Source organism: Chlorocebus sabaeus, chromosome 26 (genome assembly GCF_047675955.1).
Source record: "Chlorocebus sabaeus isolate Y175 chromosome 26, mChlSab1.0.hap1, whole genome shotgun sequence".
Classification (NCBI taxonomy): domain Eukaryota; kingdom Metazoa; phylum Chordata; class Mammalia; order Primates; family Cercopithecidae; genus Chlorocebus; species Chlorocebus sabaeus.
Window position 1 is genome coordinate 21,012,367 of NC_132929.1, and position 17,534 is coordinate 21,029,900.

The following is a 17,534-nucleotide window of genomic DNA, read 5'->3' on the forward strand; positions in this document are numbered from 1 at the left end:
TGGAGAGTCATATTTGGCCTGGAAGTTGTAGTTTGCCAGTCCACGTTAGAGAGCCCCATCAATTGGGAGAAGCAAAAGCATTACTTGACAAGAAGCGCAGTACACTTGACAGTCTTGCCTCTGGCCTATGTTAACTCTCCTGATCTGTGTCAAAGTATAGTCGATGGGGATTTTGATTGTCTTGGTAGCTCACAGCACAATATGGTAGTTTCATCATTCTGATTACATTATGCTAATTGGATCTGAGAAGTAGGAGGCATCAAGCACCTTACATGCTTTTGACACATTTACTTCTGAGGTTGTGGTTGTGTTTTCTTGTCTGCCTTTTTTTTTTTTTTTTTTTTTGAGACATAGTCTTGCTCTGTCACCCAGGCTGGAGTGCAGTGGCACATTCTCAGCTCACTGCAACCTCCACCTCCTGAGTTAAAACAATTCTCCTGCCTCAGCCTCCCAAGTAGCTGGGATTACAGGTGCGTGCCACCATGCCTGGCTAATTTTTGTATTTTTAGTAGAGATGGTTTCACCATGTTGGCCAGGCTGGTCTCAAACTCCTGACCTCAAGTGATCCACCTGCCTCGGCCTCCCAAAGTGCTGAGATTACAGGTGTGAGCCACTGTGCCCAGCCTCTTCTCTACTTTCAATTACTAAAATGACAATTTTGTACTGACAGGGATAGGAATTAGAAATTACAACTTTTATAGCCAATTACTGCTTTAGCTTTAAGTCTTAGCCAAAATTTCTTAGAAAACAAGGCCTGCAGCAAATGCTTACATGCTAATGCTTTATTAGGAGTACCATGCCAGAGAAGCAAGGTAAAACAGAAGTATGGCAGGGAAATAGGGAAAACAGAAAGTGTTAGATCCTATGTAGACATATCTACCAGTCCTCATTTCATCTGGCATCTCTGCAGTGTAACCCTTCCAGCAACCCCTTCCTTCTTGAAATGTATGTCTGTTTCCTTTACACACACTTTCTTACCTCCCACCTCTCTGGCTGCCTGTTTTCTGCTTCCTTCATTAGCTCGTTTTTCTCCACTTGCTCTTCACATGCTGAGTATTTTCAGGGATTTTTGTCCATGGCCCTTACTTATGTCTTGATTCACAAAGCAACTTGGAAGGCTTACATTGTTCTCTTAAGCTCCTGACCCAGAGTTCCAATAGTTTACTAAGTTCCAGAGTTCCAATAGTTTACTATCATTTCCACCTGCATGTTCCAATGATATCTCAAACTAAATGTGTCCAAAATCAAATTCAAATAACCATACACCGAGCACTAGTCTATGCTGTCAGCTCTTAGTTATGCTGGAGGAATACGAAGACAAATGATTTCACACTTCCTCCACGGACATGTTCCTCCTTCTGCATGCCTTGTGTTTTTTGTTTCTTTGTTTTCAGAGACAGGTCTCCCTCTGTCACCCAGGCTGGAGTGCAGTGGAATGATCATAGATCACTGCAGCCTCAAACTCAAGCAATCCTCCTGATGCTGCTTCCCACCACGCTGGCCAATTGTTTCTTTATTATGTGTAGAGACAGGGTCCTACTATGCTGCCTAGGATTGGCCTTAAGAATCCTTCCACCTTGGCCTCCCAGTGTGGGCGTGGGCCACTGTCCCAGCATACCCTATGTTTCGTAAATATTATCGGCATTCCCAGTGACCCTGGAAAAGTACTTTTGATCATCTCACCTCTCTTTTCCCCCGGAATCCTATTGATTCTTTCTCTTAACATCTATTCCCTCTGCGTCCTCTCCTCATCCTTTCGCCCCTGTATCATCACAGGTGCTTCCTAATTGGCCTTCAGTCCATCTCTCACACCACTGCCACCAGCTTGACCCTTCTGAGAACAAATCTGGTTATCTCAATACCTTGCCTAAAACTCTTCAATGACACCCCATTGCCTATAGGGTAATTCTAATCTCATAGGCTTGGCAGATAAGGTTCTTTATGATGTGGCACCTGTAAATCTTTCCAGGACTTCCTTTTCCCATCCCTATATTCTCCCCACTTTCTAAAAACATTGCATTATGCTACTGTGTTCAAAATGCTAGGCTGTTTCCTCTGCCAGAGATGCTCTGAAGCTCTCTCCCGTTCTTCTCTCACATGTCTTCTTAGCAAACTTTTCCGCCTTTTCAGCTCCCTCGTCTCAGCTCGCAGGAGTCACAGGTCCAGCCACAACTTCTCCAGAGTTCGGGTTCTAGTTCTTTACTTGGAGATAGTGTGGAATAGTGGAAAGAAGCCCTGACTTTAGTCTAGTGGCATGGAACTTAAAATCCTGACTCTGCCACCTTCTGTTGGCCTTGTTTTTCTCCATTAGAAAACTGTGGTAATGGCTGGGTGCGGTGGCTCACATCTGTAATCCCAGCACTTTGGGAGGCCAAGGCGGGTAGATGATGAGATCAAGAGCTGGAGACCATCCTGGCCAATATGGTGAAACCCCATCTCTACTAAAAATACAAAAATTAGCTGGGCGTGGTGGCGCACACCTATAGTCCCAGCTACTCGGGAGGCGGAGGCAGGAGAATCACTTGAACCTGGTAGGTGGAGGTTGCAGTGAGCCGAGATCGTGCCACTGCACTTCAGCCTGGCAATGGAGTGAGACTCCGCCTCAAAAAAAAAGAAAAAGAAAAAAGAAAGAAAGAAAAGAAAAGAAAAAACTGTGGTAACACTTGCCTGGCAGGTAGGCTGTGAGGATGAGTAGCATCCTATGGTGAAGCTCCTGGTAGAAGGTGCTGTAGAAGTAACTTTTTTTTTCCTGTTGTGAAATTCACTTAGACTTATGAGCATCATCTCAAAGTCAATTTTTCTTTCTTCCCAAAGCAATTCCTCCTCTAGACATGTCTCTTTCCATCAGTAGCTCTGTCATTCTTTTAGCCATCCATGCTGAAAACCTGTCATATTGGATTCTTTTTTAACCAGCTAGATCCTTTCCTTTTTCTTTCCTTTTGCCACCACTCTAATGTTTTTTTTTTCTTCTTTTTTTTTTTTTTTTTTTTTTTGAGACGGGCTTTCTCTCTTGTTGCCCAGACTGGTGTACATGCTGCAATCTCGGCTCACTGCAATCTCCACCTCCTGGGTTCAAGCAATTCTCCTGCCTCAGCCTCCCGAGTAGCTGGGACAACAGGCATGCACCACCCTGCCTGGCTAATTTTTGTATTTTTAGTAGAGACAGGGTTTCACCATGTTGGCCAGGCTGGTCTTGAACTCCTGACCTCAGGGGATCTGCCCACCTTGGCCTCCCAAAGTGCTGGGATTACAGATGTGAGCCACCGCGCCCGGCCCACCACTCTAGTCTTATTTTTCAGAATGTGTGTGTGTGTATGTGTGTGTGTGTGTGTGTGTGACGGAGTTTTGCTCTTGTTGCCCAGGCTGGAGTGCAGTGGCACTATCTCGACTCACCGCAGCCTCTTCCTCCCAGGTTCAAGCAATTCTCCTGCCTCAGCCTCCCGAGCAGCTGGGATTACAGGCATGCACCACCACGCCCGGCTAACTTTGTGCATTTTTAGTAGAGACGGGGTTTCTCCATGTTGGTCAGGCTGGTCTCGAACTCCCAGCCTCAGGTGGTCCACCCGCCTCGGCCTCCCAAAGTGCTGGGATTACAGATGTGAGCCACTGTGCCCAGCCTTTTCAGAATTTTATACTGGACAATTGCCAGTATCTTCTGGCTGGTCTGAAACACCATTTTATTAATGTCACTCCCTTGTGCCAAAATCCTCAATGAGTCCTTATTAGCCATGGAATAAAGTCTAAATTCCTTAGCATATATTAAAACCCTCCACAATCTGGTCCTACAGTTGCCAGATTTAGCAAATAAAAATACAGAATTCCCAGTTAATTTTGAATTTTAGATAAAGAAATACATAGTTTTTAGTATGTTACATGCAATATTTGGGACATACTTAATACATTATTTGCTGTTTATCTGAAATTCAAATTTAACTGGGCATCCTGTATTTCATCTGGCAAACCCATTTGACCTTAACCTCTCTCTCTGGTCCTATAACTCAATACTCTCCATGGATCTCAGCTACTCTTGATCTATCCTCAGGCCTCATGTTTCTTGTTGCATGTATATTTGCTGTGGGTGCCAAAGGAGAAAAAGCATAGCCTTTGGGATCTTGTTTGAACCTCAGCTCTCTTGCTTACTAACCTTATGACTGGGGCAAGTAATTTAACTCTTCTAATCTCAGTTTTCTCTTCTGTAAAATGTGAACCCTAGTACTGACATAAGATAAAGTGGTTGTGAGGATCAGATGAGCTATTCAAAACCCAGCACAGTTGAGGTCTAGTGTATGTATTCAACATGTGAGTTCATTGTCATCATTGCTAGCATTTTTGAAAAGCAGATCTGTGTCACCTCTTTCAGTCCTTGGTGATACGGTTGACCATGATTTGCCAACAAGCAATGTGGTCTGGGTTAAATTTAGAAGTCATGAAGGCTGGAATGGAGGTCATCTCTCCTGGGTGTGCTTGCCTTACCAGGTCAAGCTTTCTGGCAGCAGGAGTGAAACAAGCTGCACAGCGGGGAGGATCCAGGGACAAGGAGCCGAGGTGGTCTCCTAACACTGGGAGCCATCCTGCCTCCACTGGCCAAGGTTCCTCTACCCTACAAAACCTTTTCTCTTTACTTAACTCCTCTCAAGCCACAGTCCATCACTCTCTTCGTTTGCTTAAGGCCAAATGTCTTTAGAAAGTAGTCACACCCTTGCTGCTTCCATTTCTGCATGTGAAGCTCCATTTACTCCCCAGTAACTCTTTGAAACCGTGCTTTCAACCCTCTTTGGTCACCTGGTTGTCGGATTCAGTGTATTCCTTATTGATGTAGTTGGAAATGCTGACCACTCGTCTTCATATGTAGACCTTATGGCATTGTCCTCTTCTGGTTCTCCTCCTACTTCTCCAGCTGCTCCTTTTAAGTGTCTTCTGGCTGCCCCTTCCATATGACTTTCCTGAGCAGGATGCTCGTAGAGTATGGAAGCCTAGCTCCTCTTGGCCAAAAGTCCGTTGAAATAATGAATAGAGTACACATATAGAGGAAAATAATTTATTGCTACAGAAAACCAAGGTTGAAATCATGTATAAACTAGAAATCTGAGAGGATTTCTTCCAGCAGTAATGATGGGCCAGGGTTGAAAGGAGCCAGTGAGGGCTGCGTACCACCCTCCTTCTTGAGCAAGGACAACTTATCTAGAAAGTAAGTAGCAAAACTCCCTGGCATATCCCACTGCCACTGTCTAACTCAGAGAGGCAAGGACAGTGTTACTCTGGCAGAGAGGAGGTGAGGTGGGTTGAGGGGCCTGCTGAGAGGCCCACCACCAGAAGTACCTTCTGGTCTTTGTCTTATACTATTATAAGACACTGCTAGCTTGCAGATTGAGGTATGCTATAATTTGAAACAGGCATTAAGCTGAGAGCTGAGTGCTGTGTATGTGTAGAGGCCTGGGAGTTCTTCTCCAGAAAATCAGAGTGGTACACAGACAAAGCTCCCAGCTGCAGCTGTACTCAGCACTCATTACCTCCAGCTTCCCTCCCCTTCCCACCTCTCCCCTTCCCTTCCCTGCCCATTCCCCATCCACCCTTGCTGAGGCAGGGAGGCAGGAAGGGCTGAGCTGCACAGGGGTGATTTGGAAGCTTGTCCACCCCTGTGGTTTGGATGTAGTTTGTCCCATCCAAAACTCACGTTGAAATTTGATTCCTAATTTGGCAGGGTTGGGACATGGGGCCTTGTGAGAGGTGTCTGGGTCATGCGGGCTGATCTCTCATAATAGATTAACGCCTTCTCTCCAGAGTGAGTTCTTCTCCAGGGACTGGATTAGTTACTGTGAGAGCAGATTGTTTGGTCTCTGCACACGCCCTCTTCCCCTTCTGCTTTCTATCATGAGTTGAAGCAAGCTGCCTGATCTTGGACTTTCTAGTCACCAGAATCTGAGCCAAATAAATGTATTTCCTTTGTAAATTGCCCAGTCTTTGGTATTCTGTTAGGGCAGCAGAAAACAAAGTCTCAGCTATACCCAAAGACAGAGAACACAGAACACTAAAGTGGAGAGGAAGGAGCTGTGCAGAAGCACACTGCTGTTGCCCACTGGTGCCTGAGAACACAGAGTTGGCATACATAGGTTTTGAACAGAGGAGACCACCAACAGGGCAAGGAGACTGTTTACACTGAGCAAATAAGAAAATTGATTGAACAAATAATTCAATATATTTAAGGTAGTAGAGATTTGTCACTATTACAGAAGGTGAAATACAGAAAGAAGCTAAGTTTGAAGAAGTGCTGAGATGTTGGATTGGAATTAGAAGTATTGTTATACATTCATGGAAAAGTACTTGGATAACTACAGAACTCTAGGCACATAATGACTCCACCCAAACTCTGGCACTGAGTGACTGACTGTTGCAGGGGGCACAGGAGGGTACAAAAGGCTGGTACCCTTGCCTCAAGTGGGAGACAGCCCTGCTGTGTGGCTAATGCTTCAGATCCCTCACCTGTGGATCAGGCCATGATGGACTTTACCTGAGATCACACATCCTGGCTAGGCTCTTTCCCTTTCCCTGTTTGTCTTCTCTCCTTCCCTTATAGGTTCTTCGAGGAATTCAGTGCTTTGATAGATCATGTGTACCCCACACCTGCTTTCAAATTCTGTTTTTAGGGAACCCAACCTAAGACAACCGGTAGTAACCATTTATTCAGGTGGAGATGGCTGATAACTGGATCAAGTGGAGTCAGTATGGCTGACCACTAATTAGGAGTAAAAAGGGAGGGCAGTGGGGGAAGGAAGGGATTTGGAAAGTTCTCTAATTTGCCTTGGGTCTAAAGGGGTACTATTCATTCATTGAAAAATGGAGGAATAGTTCTGGGGTGGAGTGAGGGAGGAGACAAGTTAATTCCATTTTGAACATGTTGACTTGGAGATGCCTGTGGGACACCAGGGCAGCCAGGCAGGCAGACATGAAGAAGGCAGCTGGAGTTTAGAGTTTGGGATAGGAAATCTGAGCTGGAGATCTAGATTTGGGAATTAAAAGCAAATAAATGGCAGTTACAATAGGGGTATTATGTTTATAATGCTGGCTCCGTACAGGAAGAGTTGCAAGGTGCTGTGTTGAATTTTTAGGTTAACATGAAGTAAGGCAATGTAGGTCTCCAATCTAATCCCTTTGACCCATTGTTAGAATTCTAAGCTGGATAATATTTGACCTAGCCTTAAAAAAAAAAATTCTCATGTTCCTATTGCAGCTCCGTGTCATCATTAGGATCAAATATAATAAGAAAAATATGAAAATAATTAACTTTGGTTTACAATGAGTTGTAGTCGCAGTAATGATGTATATTATTATCATGCTAAAAATAACAAAGCACTCTTACTCACTTCCTCTTGCAGAGCCGGAATTAACTGTTTGCCTAAGGCCCCGTAATGAAGACTGTTAGCATCTAGAATCTGAAAGAACTCTTTTTACCCAATTAATTAATTTTAGACATTAAGCCCGGGTCTCTGTCCTCTTTTCCTCAAAAGCAATGAGTCTCACAAGATCTGGTGGTTTAAAAATAAGAAAAAAAAAAAAAAGTAATGAGACCTGAGGATAGCTAACTCAATTTTTAAGATGAAAGCCCGTGAAATAAATAAAACTGCAAAGCACAAACTTGATTTTGACAAAGCCTGGAGAGGAATTCCCTGACAGGGGCAGAATTGAAGGAAGTGGTTTTTAACTGCACACTTTACAGGGCTTCTTATTGGTGTAATCTGGGGTATGAAAGGGAAAATAAATGTTTTGTTCATGAAGTCATTGCTGAAGGCTTTCCCTAGCTGCTCAGCTTGCTAATGCAGTCTCATTGCTTTGTATCAGTCTAAACCATCATGCATTCCTTTCCCTTTTCATTGTAGCACTTCTCTAGAGGGCACCATCTTTTGCCAGTCCCTAGATGGAAAAGATTTTGGGGTGTAAGCAGACCACCATGCGTAAGACTGGTCCATTTCCTCAGCATTCCTCATTCAGGCTACCTTTTTGTTGGCAAAGCTGGTGACTTCCCATTCTACAATCAATTCACCAAGATCTCTAATAGAAAATGTTAATGTTTAGTTTCAGTTCACTGTCTCCTAATAATGATACCTTCCTCAACAATATTTAAAATTGCCCGTGGATCTTACCTGAATTAGGTTTGAAATAATAAATATTACCATATCAAATAAAATCTTAACATTTTAATTCCTCATAGTCCTTCTATAAATTGTATGATGTAATGTAGTATAGCAAAGAATGGCACTCATGGAGAAAAACTCTATTTCTAGACATTTTGAGGGTGAGCTGAAATTCATGTAACTACAGAATAATTTGAAAGGAGTGTATAAACTTAATGGGCAGTCCCCCTACTCCCACATTTGCACAGCTGCTACATATCTCTTTAACTATTAATACAGAAACAAAAATACTTTCTATTTACAAACTTCTGGGGTATCCTGCTCTTTAAAATTCTTCACTATAGTTTAGTATTAAAGAGCCATGTCTTTTTCCTTATTTATTTTTTATTTTTTCCAGATGGAGTTTTGCTCTTGTTGCCCAGGCTGGAGTGCACTGGCACGATCTTGGCTCACTGCAATCTCTCCCTCCTGGGTTCAAGCGATTCTCCTGCTTCAGCCTCCCAAGTAGCTGGGATTACAGGCATATGCCATCACGCCTGGCTAATTTGGTATTTTTAGTAGAGATGATATTTCTTTTTTTTTTTTTTTTTTTTTTTTGAGACGGAGTCTTGCTCTGTAGCCCGGGCTGGACTGCAGTGGCCGGATCTCAGCTCACTGCAAGCTCCGCCTCCCGGGTTTATGCCATTCTCCTGCCTCAGCCTCCGGAGTAGCTGGGACTACAGGCGCCCGCCACCTCGCCCGGCTAGTTTTTTGTATTTTTAGTAGAGACGGGGTTTCACCGTGTTAGCCAGGATGGTCTCGATCTCCTGACCTCGTGATCCGCCCATCTCGGAGATGATATTTCTCCATGTTGGTCAGGCTGGTCTTGAACTCCCAACCTCAGGTGATCCACCCACCTTGGCCTCCCAAAGTGTTGGGATTACAGGCGTGAGTCACTGCGCCCAGCCGTCTTTTTCCATTTTAGTAAGAGATCATTTAATAATTTTTCTATTAATATTTTAGCAAGTAAGTTTTAAAGAATGATTTCAAAAGAAGACTCACATCCTATATGCCTACTCAATGAACCCATCTGTCTTAGTCTGTTTTGCATTACTATAAAGGAATACCTGAGGTAACTTATAAGGAAAAGAGGTTTATTTGGCCCACTGTTCTGCAGGCTGTACAAGAAGCATGGTACCAGCATCTACTTCTGGTCAGGACCTCAGGAGGCTTCCAACCATGCTGGAGGTGAAAGGGGAGCAGGTGTGTCACATGGTGAGGGAGGGAACAAAAGACAGGACAGGAGTGCCATGCTCTTGTAAACAACCAGCTCTCCTGTGAGCTAGTAGAGAACTCACTCATTACAGTGAGGATGACACCAAGTCCCTCAGGAGGAATCCACCTTCCTGACTCAAACGTCTCCCACCAGTCCCCACCTCTAACACTGGAGATCAATTTCAATATGAGATTTGGAGAGAACAAATACCCAAATTATATCACCACTTCATCATTCAACCCACCAAGCTCAGACAACACAGCACCAAAACAAAAAAAAAGCCTTGTATGCTCTTCCTCATCCTTCTCCCCCCTCTCCCATGTCTTTGAAACTTGACTCAAAGAACGAGGGAAGCCTCTGTAATTTGCTTCTTGAATTATAGCCAGGTTCATCCTAGGCTTCCAGAGACAGTGGTTATAGTGGGTTTGGGGCAGGCTCACTGGAACCAGATTGATATGGTTTGGATCTGTTCCCCACCCAAATCTCATCTTGAATTGTATTCCCATAATTCCCACATGTTGTGGGAGGGACCCAGTGGGATATAATTGGAATCATGGGGGCAGTTTCCCCCATACTGTTCTCATGGTAGTGAATAAGTCTCATGAAATCTGATGGTTTTATCAGGGGTTTTCACTTTTGCAGCTTCCTCATTTTCTCTTGCCACCACCATGTAAGAAGTGCCTTTCGCCTCCCACCATGATTCTGAGGCCTTGCCAGCCTTGTGGAAATGTAAGTCCAATTAAACCTCTTTTTCTTCCCAGTCTTGGGTGGGTCTTTATCAGCAGCATGAAAATGGACTAATACAGTAAATTGGTACCAGTAGAGTGGGGTGTTTCTGTAAAGATACCCGAAAATGTAGAAACAACTTTGGAACTGGGTAACAGGTAGAGGTTGGAACAGTTTGGAGGGCTCAAAGAAGACAGGAAAATGTGAGAAAGTTTGGAACTTCCTAGAGACTTGTTGAATGACTTTGACAAAAATGCTGATAGTGATATGAACAATAAGGTCCAGGCTAAGGTGGTCTCAGATAGAGACAAGGAACTTGTTGGGAACTGGAGCAAAGGTGACTCTTGTTATGTTTTAGCAAAGGGACTGGCAGCATTTTGCCCCTGCCCTAGGGATTTGTGAAACTTTCAACTTGAAAGAGATGATTTAGGGCATCTGGCGGAAGGAATTTCTAAGCAGCAAAGCATTCAAGATGTGACTTGGGTGCTGTTAAAGGCATTCAGTTTTAAAAGGGAAGCAGAGCATAAAAGTTCAGAAAATTTGCAGCCTGACAGTGCGATAGAAAAGAATCCTAGCTGGGCACAGCAACTCATGCCTGTAATCCAAGCATTTTGGGAGGCTGAAGTGGGTGGATCACTTGAAGTCAGGAATTCTAGACTACCCGGGCCAACATGGGGAAACCCTGTCTCCACTAAAAATACAAAACTTAGCCAGGCATGGTGGCTCACACCTATAATCCCAGCTACTCAGGAGGCTGAGGCAAGAGAATCACTTGAACCCAGGAGATGGAGGTGGCAGTAAGTCGAGATTGCAGCATTGCACTCCAGCCTGGGCAACAGAGTGAGACTCCATCAGGAGAAAAAAAAAAAAAAAGAAAGAAAGAAAACCCCATTTTCTGAGGAGAAATTCAAGCAGATATTTGTAAATTCAAGCAGATATTTGCGTAAGTAATGAGGAGCCAAATGTTAATCCCCAAGATGATGGGGAAAATGTCTCCAGAGCATGTCAGAGACCTTTGCAGCAGCCTCTCCCATCAAAGACCCAGAGGTCTAGGAGGAAAAAATGGTTTTGTGGGCAGGGCCCGGGGTCCCTGTGCTGTGTACAGTCTAGGGACTTGCTGACTTGCATCCCAACTGCTCTAGCCATGGCTGAAAAGGACCAACAGAGAGCTCAGGTCATGGCTTCAGAGGGTGCAAGCCCCAAGCTTTGGCAGCTTCCATGTGGTGTTGAGCCTGCAGGTGCACAGAAGTCAAGAATTGGGGTTTGAGAACCTCCGTCTAGATTTCAGAAGATGTATGGAAATGACTGGATGCCCAGGCAGACGTTTGCTGCAGGGACAGGGACCTCATGGAGAACCTATGCTAGGGCAGCACAGAAGGGAAATGTGGGGTTGGAGCCCCCACAGAGTCCCTCCTGGGGCACCACCTAGTGGAGCTGTGAGAAGAGGTCCACCATCCTCCAGACCCCAGAATGGTAGATCCACCGACAACTTGCACTGTGCTCATGGAAAAAACCCAGACACTCAATGCTGGCCCATGAAATCAGCCAGAAGGGCAGCTGTAGCCTGCAAAGTCACAGGGATGAAACTGCCCAAAACCATGGGAAGCCACCTCTTACATCACCGTGATCTGGATGTGAGACCTGGAGTCAAAGGAGATCATTTTGGAGCTTTATTTTTATTTTATTTATTTATTTAATTTTTGAGATGGAGTTTCACTTTTGTTGCTCAAGCTGGAGTACAATGGTGCAATCTCAGCTCACTGCAACCTCTGCCTCCTGGGTTCAAGCAATTCTCCTGCCTCAGCCTCCTAAGTAGCTGGGATTACAGGCACTCACCACCATGCCTGGCTAATTTTTGAATTTTTAGTAGAGACAGGGCCTCACCATGTTGGCCAGGCTGGTCTCGAACTCCTGACCTCAGGTGATCCACCCACCTCGGCCTCCAAAAGTGCTGAAATTACAGGCATGAGTTGCTGTGCCCGGCTATTTTGGAGCTTTAAAATTTGACTGCCCTGCTGGATTTTGAACTTGCATGGGCCCTGTAACTCCTTTGTTTTGGTCAGTTTATCCCATTTGGAATGGCTATATTTACTCAATACCTGTACCCCCATTGTATCTAGGAAGTAACGAGCTCGCTTTTGATTTTACAGACTCATAGGCAGAAGGGACTTGCCTTGTCTCAGATGAGACTTTGGACTGTGGACTTTTGGGTTAGTGCTGAAATGCGTTAAGACCTTGGGGGACTGTTGGGAAGGCATGATTGGTTTTGAAAAGTGAGGACATGAGATTTGGAGGGGCCGGGGGCAGAATGATATGGTTTTGCTCTGTATTCTCACACAAATGTCATCTTGAACTATACTCCCATAATTCTCATGTGTTATGGGAGGGACCCAGTGGGAGATAATTGGAATCATGGGGGCAGTTTCCCCCATACTGTTCTCATGGTAGTGAATAAGTCTCATGAGATCTAATGATTTTATCAGGGGTTTCTGCTTTTGCATCTTTCTCATCTTCTCTTGCTGCTGCCATGTAAGAAGTGCCTTTCACCTCCCACCATGACTCTGAGGCCTCTCCAGCCATGTGGAATTTTAAGTCCAATTAAACCTCTTTGTCTTCCCAGTCTCGGGTATGTCTTTATCAGCAGTGTCAAAATAGACTAATACACAGACTACCTGGATTCTAACCCTAACTGCCATTTAATAGCCATATCAATAGCTGACCTTAAGCAAGATACTTAGCCTCTCTGTAACTCAGTTTTCTCATCTGTAAAACAGGGATAATGTGTACCCACCCCACAGGGTCATTATAAAAAATCAGTCTATAATAGTGACTGTCACACAGTTAGTTTGGAGTGTTAGCCACTGCTATTATTACCATGGAGCTCAGTCTTTGGCTACAAATCAATTTGTTGGGCTTCTTTAAAAGTTTGACCCACACACATGAACCAAGAGGACATTTGGAGAGGAAGGGCTGAATTTCTAATTATGTTTCAGTCTTCTGTTTATTTATTTTAATCTTTAATTTTTTTGAGACAAGATCTTGCTCTGTAACCAAAGCTGGAGTACAGTGGAATGATCTTAGCTCACTGCAGCCTCAACCTCCTGGGTTCAAGCAACCTCCTGTCTCAGTCTCCTGAGTAGCTGAGACTACAGGCCTTTGCCACCATGCCTGGCTAATTTTTTGTTTTTGTAGAGACAGATCTTGCTCTGTCACCCAGGCTGGAGTGCAGTGGCATTATCATTGCTTACTGCAGCCTCCACCTCCTGGGCTCAAATGATCCTCCCATCTTGGTCTCCTGAGTAGCTGGGATAGACTACAGGCGTGCACCATGACCTCCAGCTAATTGTTTGAAAATATGTTTTAGACATGGGGACTCACTATGTTGCCCAGGCTGGCTTCCAACTCCTAGACTCAAGTTATCCTACCACCTCAGCCTCCCAAAGTGGTGGGATTACAGATGTGAACCACAACGTCCAGGATCATGAGGTCAGGAGATCGAGACCATCCTGACTAACAGGATGAAACCCGTCTCTACTAAAAATACAAAAAAAATTAGCTAGGTGTGGTGGCGGGCGCCTGTAGTCCCAGCTACCTGGGAGCCTGAGGCAGGAGAATGGCATGAACCCAGGGGCGGAGCTTGCAGTGAGCTGAGATCGTGCCCCTGCACTCCAGCCTGGGCTAAAGAGCGAGACTCCGTCTCAAAAAAACAACAAAAACAAAGCAAATCTGGGTGCGGCTCTCCTCAACAGGAAACAGAATGATCAGAAAAGTGAAAGTAACATGTGTTGAGACCTTAGCAAGCACCAGGTGCCATGCATAACTTACATATAGTCTTCAAAAACCTAAGCTTTACATACTATTATTATCTACTTCTTACAAATGAGGAAACAAGCAAAGAGTGATGAAGTTGCTAATAAATGGTGGAGCTGGCATTTGATCCCAGGAGCTCTGGCTTTAAAACCCACCTGTTTAACCAATAGTGGCAGGGAATTTTTTTTTTTTTTTTTTTAATTAAACACACCACAGTTTCTATTTCTTAAGTCTAAGGCTCTTTATATTTTTTTGGAAATTCAAATATTATGAATGGCACATAAATCTACTTCCCCACCTTAAGTTCATCTCCTCTGGCTAGTCCAATAGAGTACTTTAGTTTCAAGAAAAATGTATATTTTGAGCTTCCCTGCTAAACTAGGAGTTAAGGAATGCTGACCTTATAGCCTTGGCTGTTGCAGTCGATTTTGCCATGACTATTGTGGAGTAGGCTATTAGGCAGGGATGGGAAAAATTTGGGATGGTAAACTGGAAATTACTGGGATATCAATTGCTAGCACTTCTGCGTTTTATATGTTGTATTCCCTACTACTTAAGGCCCCCAAGCTTTAGTCTGTTAGGCATTCACTGTCTTCCTTCCTATCTCTTACTATAATGTCTTATCTGTAGGTCCTGGTCCTTAGGATGATAATCTTTCTTTTCTAGTCTTTGTTGTATCCATTTCAAGCCAGGATATTGCTTTTAACTTTCTAGGTTCTCAGGATAGCAGGGTTCTTCCCTATCTCTATTTTGTCTAGGTTTCCTGCCCTTTAGCATTGCAGTGAAATTTTTAAAATAACAGTTACGTGTTTCATCTATTCAGCCAGCACCCAGAGTACTGCTCGCAGAAAAATTTTTTGATTTGCTTTTTTTGTGATTGTGTATACTCTTACCTTTTTTACTTGTTAGCTAAAAGTGTCCATATCCATTTTATTGTCAGGGTGAAATTCTCACCCTTGTTTTGGTTTGGCTTTGTATTTGAATTTGTTTCTCTCTCTTTTTCTCTACTTTTAAGGCTTTAAAAAAATAGGTCCTTCAGCATCTCCTTCATTCTTTTTTTTTTAAAACAAATTGAGATGACATTCATAGCACAATATTAATCATTTTATTTTTTGAGGCAAGGTCTCTCTCTGTCACTCAGGCTGGAGTGCAGTGGGGCCATCATAGCTCATTATAACTTCAACCTCCCAGGCTCAAGCAATTCTCCTGCCTCAGCCCTAGAGTAGCTGGTACCACAGGCGTGCGCCACTATGTGCTAACTTTTGTATTTTTTGTAGTGACAGGGTTTCGCCACATTGCGCAGGCTGGTCTTGGACTCCTGAGCTCAAGGGATACTCCTGCCTTGGCCTCCCAAAGTCCTGGGATCGTAGAGGGGAGCCACCACACCCAGCCATATTAATAATTTTAAAGTATACAATTCAGTGGCATTTAGAACATTCACAATGTGTACCACCTCTATCTAGTTTCAAAACATTTTCATTAGCCCAAAAGAAAACCCTTTACCCTTAAGCAGTCACTCCTCATTCTACCCTCTTTTAACACCTGGTAACAACCAGCCTGCTTTCTATCTTTACAGATTTTTCTATTCTGAATATTACATATAAATGAAACCCATATATAACCTTTGTGTCTGATTTATTCTACTTAGCATAATGTTTTCAAGGTACCTCCATGTTGTAGCATGTATCAGTCATTTGTTCCTTTTTTATGGCTAAATAATATTCTATTATATGCATATGTCATATTTTATTTATTTATTCTTTCATCCATTTATGGACATGTGGTTTGTTTCCATCTTTTGGTTATTGTGAATAGTGTTGCTGTGAATATCCTTGTACATGTATTTGTTTAAGTATCTGTTGTCAATTCTTTGAATATGTACCTTGAAGTACAATTGCTGGGTCATAGGGTAATTCCATGTTTGATTTTTTTGAGAAGCCACCAAACAGTTTTTTAACAATGGTTGCCCCATTTTGTATTCCATCAGCAATGTACAAGAGTTCCAATTTCTCTAACTCCTTAGCAATACTTACTGTTTTCTGGGTTTTTTTTGTTGTTGTTTGGTTTTGGTTTTTTAATTATAGCAATCCTAGTGGGTTTGAAGTGGTATCTCATTGTGGTTTTGATGTACATTTCCCTAATGACTAGTGATGTTGAGCATCTTTTTATGTGGTTGTTGCCCACTGGTATATCTTCTTTGAAGAAATATCTATTTAAGTCCTCGACCCATTTTTAAACTGAGTTGCTTGTATTTTTTTGTTGAGCTGTAAGAATTTTTAAAAATATACCTGATACCAGGCACTTAGCAGATATATGAGTTGCAAATGTCCCATTATTTAGTTGTCTTTTCACTTTCTTGGTAATGTCCTGACATAAAAGTTTTAAATTTGGACACAGTCCATTTTACCTATTTTTTCTGTTATTGCTTGTGCTTTTGGGACCATCTGTAAGAATTCATTGCCAAATCCAAAGTGATAAAAATTTACCTTGATGCTTTCTTCTAAGAGTTTAGTAGTTTTTGTTCCTGCATTTAGGTTTTTTTGTTTTGTTTTGGTTTTGGTTTTTTTTGAGATGGAGTCTCACTCTGGCTTTGTTGCCCAGGCTGGAGTGCAATGGCATGATCTTGGCTCACTGTAATCTCTCTGCCTCCTGGGTTCAAGCCGTTCTTCTCTCTCAGCCTCCCAAGTAGCTGGGATTACAGGCATGCACCAGCATGCCCAGCTAATTTTTGTATTTTTAGTAGAGACAGGGTTTCACCATGTTGGCCAGGCTGGTCTTGAACTCCTGATCTCAGGCCATCCACCTGCCTCGGCCTCCCAAAGTGCTGGGATTTACAGGTGTGGCCCACTACACCCAGTCTTTTTTTTTAATCCATTTTGAGTTACTTTTTGTATGTGGTGTGAGGTAGGGGTCCAAAAAGTATCATTCTTTTGGATGTGGATATCCAGTTTTCCCAGAACCATTTTTTGAAAAGATTACTTCTTCTCCATCGAATGGTCTTGGCACCCTTGTTGAAAATCAATTGTCCATAGATGTATGGGTTTACTTCTGGACTCTAAATTCTATTCCATTGATGTTTATCTCTGTCCTTATGCCCATACCACACACTCTTTTGATTAGTGTAGCTATGTAGTAAGTTTTGAAACTGGAAGCTGTGAGTCTTCCAACTTTGTTATTTTTTCAGTATTATTTTAGATAATCAGGACCCCTTGCAATTCCATATGAATTTGAGAGGATCAACTTTTCCATTTCTGCAAAAAAAAAAAAAAAAAAAAAAAGGCATTGGAATTTTTATAGGAATTGCATTGAATATGCAGATCACTTTGGGTAGCATTGCTGTCTTAATATTAAATATTCCAATTTTCAATAAATGAATATGAGATATCTTTTCATTTATTGATGTCTTCTTAACTTTCTTCCAGCAATGTATTGTAGTTTTCAGTGCACAAGACTTTCACCTCCTTAGTTAAATTTATTCCTAGATATTTTATTCTTTTGGATGCCATTATAAATGAGACTGTTTTCTTAATTTCCTTTTTGAATCATTCTTGCATGTCCACTATTAATTTGTACTGAAATCTGCTAAGCTTTTCATTAACTTGTCACTTTGTAAT

The 17,534-nt window shown here is 42.9% G+C and overlaps 1 long non-coding RNA gene across 2 annotated transcripts in view; it reads left to right on the plus strand.

Moving 5' to 3' along the window:
- LOC103245700 (uncharacterized) overlaps nucleotides 1-17,534 on the plus strand; it is a 69,428-nt gene that overhangs the window by 7,942 nt on the left and 43,952 nt on the right. For both annotated transcript variants that reach the window (XR_012091478.1, XR_005244307.2), the window contains exon 3: nucleotides 10,027-10,113. This is a non-coding gene — a long non-coding RNA (uncharacterized lncRNA). The remainder of the gene's footprint in view (nucleotides 1-10,026; nucleotides 10,114-17,534) is intronic.